This window comes from Saccopteryx leptura, chromosome 4 (genome assembly GCF_036850995.1).
Source record: "Saccopteryx leptura isolate mSacLep1 chromosome 4, mSacLep1_pri_phased_curated, whole genome shotgun sequence".
Lineage (NCBI taxonomy): Eukaryota > Metazoa > Chordata > Mammalia > Chiroptera > Emballonuridae > Saccopteryx > Saccopteryx leptura.
Window position 1 is genome coordinate 222,576,234 of NC_089506.1, and position 9,539 is coordinate 222,585,772.

Sequence of the window (9,539 nt, forward strand, 5' to 3'; positions counted from 1 at the left end):
TTTAAAAAATGACCAGATTCCCTCTGTGACATCCCTCTAAGACTCACTCTTGACGCTTGTCTCGGTCACGTGATACATTTATCCGTCCCACCCTAAAGGCCGGTCCGTGAAAATATTTTCTGATATTAAACCGGTCCGTGGCCCAAAAAAAGGTTGGGGAACACTGACCTAGAACATAGTAGCTCCCTCCCCCCCACTCCGAATATTTGTGGAGTAAACGTACTCAGGACAAGTACTCAGGACAAATCGGGAGTTTTGTCAAGGGTGGGTCACCTCTCACCCTGGGGGAGTGGTCACAGGCGGGAACAGGCAGCTTGGTCCTGGGTTAGGGAGAGAGGCAGCCCTGATGAGTGGATGCAAGATGCTCTTCAGCTGATTTCCGGTTCTGCTCACAGCTGGACCTCACTCAGACTCCCCTAACCGTCCAGGATAATGCTGTGCCAGTGTCTGCATCTTTCAGCTGCCAAACAACCTCCCGTCTGGCCCCCGTCCAATCCGTTTGACATCCTGCGGCCGGAATGATTTTTCCGGTCCGCATAGCTGTTCTTCCTGCTGCGTGTTCAGACCCAGCCGCGGGTCCTCGGGGCCACGGACAGTCACGTGGAACCTTCTTTGCCGGGCTTATCGTTACGTCGGGATGCTCCCTGCTTACCTCTTCACCTCATCTCTCATCCTCCTGCGTCCCTGGCCACGCTCACCCATACTTGTTATTTCATGCCTTTCTTTCCTCAAGTTGGACCTACTTTTATTTATTTTAGTTTTAATTTTTTTTTTTACTAAGAGAGAGAGAGAGAGAGAGGGAGGAACGGAGAGAGATGAGAAGCATTAACTCGTACCGTTTCCCCCAAAATAAGACTTCCCCTGAAAATCAGATCTGGTGCGTCTTTCGGAGCAAAAATTAATATAAGACGCTGTCTTCTTTTCAGGGAAACACGGTAGTTGCGGCACCTTAGTTGTTCACTGATTGTTTTCTCACATGTGCCTTGACCCTGGGGGGGGGGGGGTTCCAGCTGAGCCAGCGACCCCTCGCTCAAGCCAGCGACCTTCGGGCTCAAGCCAGCGACCTTCGGGCTCCAGCCAGAGACCCTGGAACCCTGTTGATTCCTCGCGCAAGCCCCCGACTTCGGGGTTTCAGACCCAGGACCTCAGCGTCCCAGGACGATGCTCTCTCCTCAGCGCCACCGCCCGCCAGGCAAGTCGGACCTACGTTTAGAAATGTCCTTCGACCTTTCTATTTGCTAAAAACAATTCAGGAAGTCTCTCCTGACCCCGTTCACTGCCCCCCCCCCCAAGTCCCAGTGAGACAATCGTGTTCTGCCATTTCCACCCCGCCCCGCCCCGTTCCACACACGTCGTCTGGTCCTTCTCCGGACGAGCCCCACTCCTTGTCTGCCCCTGTGCCCCCCAGCACCTGGCGCAGCGCCCAGCATGGAGGACGCGCCACCTGAGACCCGGGCTCCCCAAGGCTCCCTCTCCATCCGGAGCTCGGGGTCCCCCCAGCCTGGCTCTCCCCACCTCCGTCGGCCCCGCGACGAGGACGCTCACCCTCACACCTGCATGTCTCCGCTGACGTCGCCGTCCCTGGGGGAAGGGACCCCGGTCATCACGGCAGGACTCCGCCTTTCCTGATCCACGCGTCCCCTTCTCCCGAAAGCCACTCACTCGGTAGTGAAGCTTGTCCTGCAGGGCGAGTGTTAGCTGGTCTCCAAGGTAACAGCCCAGGGCACCGCAGCGGGAGGGAGGCGGGGAACAAAGCACCTGCCCCAGGGCAGGGAGAGAGACCTCCAGGCTGGTAACCACCTCTCCCCGGGGGCTCCCTGCTTTCCCCACCCCCATCAGTGCCTGGCAGCAGGCTCGGTGCCTGCGTCCTGTATCTGGACCCTCTAGGCCAGCAGGGAGCTCGGGTTTAGCAGCAGTAGAGCAGCTGGCACGCCTGGCGGAGGTAGGAACAACTGGACCCCGGGCGCCCGGGCCAGAGGCCCCCACCCTCTCGCCCTCCTCAGGGCTGGCCGTCCCCACCCCCACCCGAACCCGGCGGTCACCTCAGCTGGCTTAGAGACCGCAGCCTCAGGAGAGAGCACCTAAGTGACGGTCCCTAAACCCCGGTGTCCTTTGGAATCCCCTCTCCAGGTTGCCGGCAGAGACGGACGCCGCCCTGCAGGTGAGGGTGGGGACAGGGATCCCTCACAGTGGCCCCAGGTGATTATGAGGTCACCAGCCCTTCCCACCACCCCCCTCTCACAGTTGAGGATTTCTTCGATTCCTTTTATGGGCGTCACGAGAGGGGAAATGCTGTATCACTTGGTTTTTCTCATCCAGGTCGGTTACTGCCTTCACCTTCCGGACCGTGGGTTTTATAACTCAGGACATACGCAGCGAGTGGCGGGCGTCCCTATGGTTGAGAACCCCTCCGAGGTCGACCCTGGCAGTGGCTCCCGCAGGCCAGCTCAGGAAGAACGCCCTCACACGTCACTCTGGGCAGAACTCAGGGACTGAAGGCAGGATGGGTGGTAAGCCCGGGGCGGGTGCTTCGTGCCACCACGGCAGGGCAGGAGGGTGACCCGGTGGACAGCCGGAAGGAGGCCAGAGGAGGTGAGCGTCACCAGAGACCAGGGCAGCCACCGGCCAGTGACTTCTCTGAGAACCAGAGGTGACGCCTTTGTGCCACCCTAGCGGCTGCCCCGGGGCGGGGGGAGGAGGCTGCCTGGCTCTGAGACCATTTTTGGAGACCCCGGGACCCAAGACAGAGTTCACCGCCCTCACGACAGGCCGTCCCCGGGTTACGAACGAGATGGGTTCCCTGGGTTTGTGGTTGGGTTGAATTTGTATGGAAGCTGGAACAGGTACGTTTCCCGATTAGATGCAACTGAGATGCTTGTCTTCACATAGTATTTATTTCTACCATCTGTGCCTACGAATCAGGGGTGGGATTCAAATAGCTGAACAGCTGGTTCTCTGCCCTAATGGCCGCTTTAAGTAAAAAAAAAAAAGACGATATATCGAAAGGTAGTTTATTATTTGATGCATGGAATGCTTAAATAAGAACAATAAAAGAGGTACACAGCCTGACCTGTGGTGGCGCAGTGGATAAAGTGTCGACCTGGGAATGCTGAGGTCGCCGGTTCAAAACCCTGGGCTTGCCTGGTCAAGGCACGTATGGGAGTTGATGCTTTCTGCCCCCCCCCCCGTCTGCCTCTCTCTCTCTAAAAAAACTAAATAAAGTTAAAAAAAGAGGTACACAAAACTAGATTATAAGAGTTTTAAAATGTTAATGAGAAAACATTAAATAATACTTGACAACAAAAGGGTTATTTAAGCTATTTCCATATTGCTTCTTGATTGGCGTCCTCACTTGCAAGTTTTTTCACCTATGGACGGAATGAACGTGACTACGGGCGTTTAGAATACGCTGGTGCGCAGATGAACATTAAAAAAGAATAAGGGAGACTGACCAGGCGGTGGCGCAGTGGATAGAGCGTCGGACTGGGATGCGGAAGGACCCAGGTTCGAGACCCCGAGGTCGCCAGCTTGAGTGCGGGCTCATCTGGTTTGAGCGAAGCTCACCAGCTTGGATCCAAGGTCGCTGGCTCGAGCAAAGGGTTACTCGGTCTGCTGAAGGCCCACGGTCAAGGCACATATGAGAAAGCAATCAATGAACAACTAAGGTGTTGCAATAAAAAACTGATGATTGATGCTTCTCATCTCTCCCTTTCTGTCTGTCCCTATCTGTCCCTCTCTCTGACTCTCTCTGTCTCTAAAATAAATAAAAATAAATAAATAAATAAATAAGAGTAAGGAGTGTCAATTTGTGATTTCCACACTAGGCGGCTGCCCAGGCACCCACCTTAGAAAGAACCCTGATGACAAGCACCATTTGAACAACCGGTTCGACAAACTCAACAAAATATTAGCTATTGGTTCTGCCGCGCTGGTGCGAACTGACTGAATCCCACCCCGATATAAATTCTTAAAGATTTTCAAACACCACCTTACACAACCCGGACGACGCAGAAGGTGATGGACTTGTGGAGAGGCTGGGCTGGTGTCAGGGTCAGGGTTTGCTTCTGCTGCTGGAGTCGGTCCCGTGAAGTTGGCATCCAGGGAGGTCGGCACAGAGATTTCCTTCCTCTTGTCACAGATGGCCCTGTGGCAGCTCAGCCCTTCGGTGACTGTGCGGAAACCTCGGGTGAGCCTCTCTCTGTCGGGATCTTGCTCCTCTCACTTTGCCGTTCCTGCTTCAATGAGACGACAGACCTCAGCTCACTCTTCTGCAGAAAACATTTCTGGTCCTGGAGCATCTTCCCAGAATGCCGTTCTCTGCTGCTCTAGTTCCCTAAGGTCTTCCCTGGCTGGTTCTCTGCCGTGGGAGTCGAGGAATCTATGGTGTCACGTTCACTGACGTCCGGCGGTAGCTGACCACCAGGAGCCCTCACGGTGCGCGGTTCCTGCTACGAGCTGTACGTACGTTGGATGTTTTTTAACTCGGGTTTTCGACGTTTCACAAGAAGTGAGACCCAGCACGGCAGGTGTTGCTCCTGCTTGAGCCGACAGGACACGGGTGTTCTGGACGTAGCCGAGCTGGACGCGTGAAGCAGAGTTGTCCAGGCAGCAGGACCAGCCGAGAGGAGAGCTGTGAGCGGGGACCGTCTTGCTCAGAAATCCTGAGACCGTGTCCACTCCTGACGGCCCCCCGGTGAGGAACTGGCACAGTCAGCACTTCTCTCTCCCCTCAGGCTCTCGGCACCTGGTCAAGGTCCAATCAGCTCTGGTCTTTATTCGGGAGCTCTGGTTTGGTCCCGTTATCCAAAATATGTTTGCTGTGGTCTGAATGCTTGTGTCCCAGCAAACCTCCTGTGCTGGAGCCCTATGCCCTAAGGGAATGGAGTCGGGAGCTAGAGACTCACGGTGAGGTCCTCATGATTAATCCCTGGTGGCTGAGATCAGTGCCTTTATTAAAGCAAACAAAACAGAAAAAGGCCAACAGAGCTCCCTAGCCCCCTCCACCAGGCGAGGATAGGAGAGATAAGAAATCTGCAACCCGGCAGAGGGTGCATGCTGACAACTGGTCTTGGATTTTCAGCTTCTGGAACCGAGAAATACACTTTTTAAAAGTGATGATGCAATGAACATAGTTTTACATCTTTGTGAACTGAGATTTTATTTCTGTAAGATAAAGACACAAAAGTAAAGCCTGACCAGGCGGTGGCACAGTGGATGGAGCACTGGCCTGGGACGCAGAGGACCCGGGTTCGAGATCTTGAGGTTACTGGCTTGAGCACGGGCTCATCCAGCTTGAGCGCAGGGTTGCTGGCTTGAGCATGGGATCATAGGCATGGCCCCATGGCCGCTGGCTTGAAGCCCAAGGTCACTGACTTGAAGCCCAAGGTCACTGGCTTGAAGCCCAAGGCCACTGGCTTGAGTGGAGGTTTGTTGGCTCGGCTGGAGCCCCCCCCTCCCCCCCCGTCATGGCACATATGAGAAAACAATCAATGAACAACTAAGGTGTCGCAACCAAGAAATGATGCTTCCCATCTCTCTTCCTTCCTGTCTGTCTGTCTGTCTCTATCTCTCTCTCTAGAAAATAAAATAAAATAACTTACATACTGTTTTTTTCCTCAACAAAATATGTAGCATTCAGATTGTCTCTAAGCAGGACTACCTTTTGTGGCTGTCAGTACCCCACAGCCAGAGGAAACAAACTCTAGATGTAGCCGCTCCTGCCTGAGCCAAGGAATCGTCCAACTGGGACAAGCTATTTTTATTTCCTTTCAACAAGCCATCCCGGTCACCTGGGGCAGCAGAAGGAGCTCAGACCTGAAGTCAGGGAACCGAGGTCTGACACCCAGTTCACCAAGGACAATGGATAGAACTCTGGGCAAACAGTTCAACCCCTTTCTTCGTTAGAATTCTATTAGCTACGGGTGAGCAAACAGGAGGGGCGCACACTTCTGTTGGGGAGTCTGATTGTTTGCGCGTCCGATCCTTAGCTTTTCTAGACTGCAGGAGCCCAGGCAGACGACACAGGCAGACGACATGGGAACACACATCACGCGAACGTAACGTTTATTTCTTTCTCCAGACTTGGATGAGACGCCACTAATTCTTAACCACCTTGCTTTAAAAACATATAACTGGCCTTAAACCAGGGGTCCCCAAACTACGGCCCGCGGGCCACATGCGGCCCCCTAAGGCCATTTATCCGGCCCCCGCCGCACTTCTGGAAGGGGCACCTCTTTCATTGGTGGTCAGTGAGAGGAGCATAGTTCCCATTGAAATACTGGTCAGTTTGTTGATTTAAATTTACTTGTTCTTTATTTTAAATATTGTATTTGTTCCCGTTTTGTTTTTTTACTTTAAAATAAGATATGTGCAGTGTGCATAGGGATTTGTTCATAGTTTTTTTTATAGTCCGGCCCTCCAATGGTCTGAGGGACAGTGAACTGGCCCCCTGTGTAAGAAGTTTGGGGACCCCTGCCTTAAATGGTAGTTGATATGCTTCCCTTAGAAGGTCAGGTTACTATGATGTTTAGGAAGTTTCTGGTTTTCGAAGGTCTATGTTCACAGCAGAAGTATTTGTGGTCACAAAAATTTGGAAACAACCTAACTATGCATCGACAGGGGCAGAGATAAGTCTCTCTACGATACAGCCATGTGAAATGAGAGATCACACTTACTGACACAGAAAGTTACAAATGAAGTTGAAAAAGACAGCAGCGGCAGATACACCTAGTGACCTTGCTTTTATGAAAACAACTGAACGGGATACATACCTAGTAACTGTCAGCAACAGTCCCGTCTGGAAGGTGGATGGATGGGGAGGAAACTGGACTCTCTTAGACTCATTAAAAGATAATTACAGCCTGACCAGGCGGTGGCGCAGTGGATAGAGCGTCAGACTGGGATGCAGAGGACCCAGGTTTGAAACCCCGAGGTCGCTGGCTTGAGCGTGGGATCATAGACATGACCTGATGGTCACTGGCTTGAGCCCACAGGTCGCTGGCTTGAGCCCAAGGTCACTGACTTGAGCCCAAGGTCGCTGGCTTGAACAAGGGGGTCACAGGCTCAGCTGGAGCTCCCCCAGTTAAGGCACAGATGAGAAAACAATTAATGAACAACTAAGGCAGGGGTCCCCAAACTATGGCCCGCGGGCCACATGCGGCCCCCTGAGGCCATTTATCCGGCCCCCGCCGCACTTCTGGAAGGGGCACCTCTTTCATTGGTGGTCAGTGAGAGGAGCATAGTTCCCATTGAAATACTGGTCAGTTTGTTGATTTAAATTTACTTGTTCTTTATTTTAAATATTATATTTGTTCCCGTTTTGTTTTTTTACTTTAAAATATGTGCAGTGTGCATAGGGATTTGTTCATAGTTTTTTTTTTTATAGTCCGGCCCTCCAACGGTCTGAGGGACGGTGAACTGGCCCCCCGTGTAAAAAGTTTGGGGACCCCTGGACTAAGGAGCTGCAACTACAAGTTGCTGCCTCTTATCTCTCTCCATTCCTGCCTGTCTGTCTGTCTCTGTCTCTCTCTCTCTTGCAAAATAATAATAATAATAATAATAATAATAATAATAATAATAATTGCAGACATGTTAACCCTAAAAAAGTCCTTCTGTCCTGCTGAGGACCATGGGACTGTCCTTCTCCACAGCATCACTTAGGACAAGAACACAGAAGTGAGGTGTACTTAGCACGTCCGTTTCCTGCTCACTGACCTCACCTGTGAACTCTGTCGAAGGCAAGGGAGTCACAGCCCTCACGGGAGTGGGGTTACTTCCCTCCCTCAGAAGGTGGACAACGGACTCACGGTGGATAACGGAAAGGGCTTCTCGGACTGGTTCTTCGATGAAATGCCTTTGTATTTTGCCACAGAAAACAAAGCGGGGTAAAGGAATGAGTTTTTATGCTTATTTTTTTCAATTTAGGAAAATACTTAAATTGTCTCAGACTATTAAATTAAATATGTAGCCAACAGAAAGCGTGGCCAAGTCAGGACACAGCCTTTATTTGACTGACGTGTCCTCACGGATAATAAGCGGGGATGGAGATTTTTTTTTTCCTTTTTGTATTTTTCTGAAGCTGGAAACGGGGAGAGACAGACAGACTCCCGCATGCGCCCGACTGGGATCCACCCGGCACGCCCACCAGGGGTGACGCTCTGCCCACCAGGGGGCGATGCTTTGCCCATCTGGGGCGTCGCTCTGCTGCGACCAGAGCCACTCTAGCGCCTGGGGCAGAGGCCAAGGAGCCATCCCCAGCGCCCAGGCCATCCTTGCTCCAATGGAGCCTTGGCTGCGGGAGGGGAAGAGAGAGACAGAGAGGAAAGTGCGGCGGAGGGGTGGAGAAGCAAATGGGCGCTTCTCCTATGTGCCCTGGCCGGGAATCAAACCCGGGTCCTCTGCACGCTAGGCCGAAGCTCTACCGCTGAGCCAACCGGCCAGGGCGAGAGCCACATTCTTGCAGTTAAGAGTTTGTCATCTAGTTACAAGTATTTGGTAACGACAGCACTGACATTTGAGTCCTTACTATGTGCGAGGCACTTTTTCTTTTTTCTTTTCTTTTTTTTTTTTTTAGAGAGAGAGAGAAAGAGAGAGGAAGGGGAAGGGATGAGAGGCTTCAACTCATAGTTGCATCACTTTAGCAGTTTGTTGATTGCTTCTCACATGTGCCTTGAGGGGGCAGGCAGTGGGGCGCCCAAGCCAGAGACTTTGGACTCAAGGCAGTGACCTTGGGGCTCCAGCCAGCGACCGTGGGGTCATGTTGATGATTTCGTGCTCAAGCCGGCAACCTTGGGATTTCGAACCCGGGTCCTCAGTGTCCCAGGTTGACGCTCTTCCCACTGAGCCACCATCAGTCAGGCTGTGCCCGGCCGGCACATTCCATACTTGTTTTGTGTGTGTGTGTGTGTGTGTGTGTGTGTGTGTGTGTGTGTGTGACAGAGACAGAGAGAGGGACAGATAGGGACAGATAGACAAAAAGGGAGAGAGATGAGAAGCATCAATTCTTTGTTGTGGCACCTTGGTTGTTCATTGTTTGCTCTCATATGTGCCTTGACTGGGGGGCTCCAGCCGAGTAAGTGACCCCTTGCTCAAGCCAGCAACCTTGGGCTTCAACCCAGCGACCTTTGGGCTCAAGCCAGCGACCTTGGGGTCATGTCTATGATCCCACGCTCAAGCTGAAGAGCCTGCGCTCAAGCTGGTGACTTCGGAGTTTCAAACCTGGGTCCTCCACGTCCCAGTCTGACGCTCTATCCACTGCGCTACCGCCTGGTCAGGATGCACGTTCCAGACTTTATCTAATTTAAACCAACAATAACCCTACGACTTAGGTAGTAGGAGCCCCATCAGATGAGAAAACGCAAGGCTCCCGGAGGATTAAGTTAAGGGTCACACAGCTAGAGTTGTGGAACTGAGACTTGAATGCAGGCTGTCTACCTCCTCCTAGTAAGTTCTGTTACAGAGGTGTATGCGGAAGAAAAACAAAGCCACAACATTTTCAATAGATTTGCAAATACGGGAGGAATTAGGGGGCACTGCAGAGG

General features: G+C 52.4%; 1 protein-coding gene across 1 annotated transcript in view; it reads right to left on the minus strand.

Moving 5' to 3' along the window:
• Positions 1 to 1,566, minus strand: part of VWA3A (von Willebrand factor A domain containing 3A) — a 67,527-nt gene extending 65,961 nt beyond the window's left edge. Inside the window, exon 1 of the mRNA XM_066383449.1 lies at positions 1,546 to 1,566. The gene's annotated coding sequence lies outside the window, so the exon portion shown is untranslated. The remainder of the gene's footprint in view (positions 1 to 1,545) is intronic.
• Positions 1,567 to 9,539: the final 7,973 nt, after the last annotated feature.